This window comes from Hibiscus syriacus, unplaced genomic scaffold, assembly GCF_006381635.1.
Source record: "Hibiscus syriacus cultivar Baekdansim isolate YM2019G1 unplaced genomic scaffold, ASM638163v2 tig00110890_pilon, whole genome shotgun sequence".
Lineage (NCBI taxonomy): Eukaryota > Viridiplantae > Streptophyta > Magnoliopsida > Malvales > Malvaceae > Hibiscus > Hibiscus syriacus.
In genome coordinates this window covers 16373197-16374028 of record NW_024062900.1, presented here as the reverse complement: position 1 = coordinate 16374028, position 832 = coordinate 16373197, and the positions used below count along the sequence as shown (strand labels likewise).

General features: G+C 33.3%; 1 non-coding gene across 1 annotated transcript; it reads left to right on the top strand.

Annotated features, from left to right (window-relative positions):
* Positions 1–429: 429 nt before the first annotated feature.
* Positions 430–501, top strand: TRNAP-UGG. Its single transcript has one exon. It is a non-coding gene; the product is annotated as a tRNA-Pro (tRNA).
* Positions 502–832: the final 331 nt, after the last annotated feature.

Here is an 832-nt window from a genome sequence, read left to right as displayed (position 1 = left end):
TTATTTCTTTTTTCCTGATCCAACTACCAGGCTACACTATGAAGGGCTAGCTCCCCCTTCCCTCAACCTCACTCACATAAACTTCGATGAAGGTGGGATTCAAACCAACATCCGTATGCAATAACCAAACAACTTCCCCAGCAACATTAAGATCTAAAGAGTATGTAACCAGCTTGAAAAGTTTATTAGGACATTAAATATAGAGTAGATTTCTACTAGCTGCAAGTTGTTCGGAAATTTCATTTTTTTAAATTAATTTGAGGTATAAATCAAAATATACTAATTTCAAAGAACAATAACTAAAAAAAAACTACTGATTTATCAGGCAGACTCTTCTTGGATAAAATAAATTTATAAAATCTGGGAGATTCATGGTTATAGATAAACGATTTGATAATTATAAATCTGACATGATGAGTATACAAATGTGGGCATTTGGTCTAGTGGTATGATTCTCGCTTTGGGTGCGAGAGGTCCCGAGTTCGATTCTCGGAATGCCCCAATTTCCTTTTTTACCTCCCATTTGGTTCACTATGTTATATTATATCCTAAAATATTTTATTGGAGGAATCTGTACTGAAGTCAACTCTAAGAGCATGGTACAAAACTTTATATACTTTGGAATGATCCATTTTCTAATGTCATGAAAACTAAATAAATAAATAAATTAGGTTGTACAGATAATTTTTGAAAGTTGGCGTTGAAGCCTCGTACCTGGAATAATTGTCATTATAGAATGAAGTGCTGTGTAATCTTTCTAGCATAAGGAAACACTAAATCTCTCATAAACTGTCAAAGAAAAGGTAGCACATGGAAAGTTAATACCAAGTTC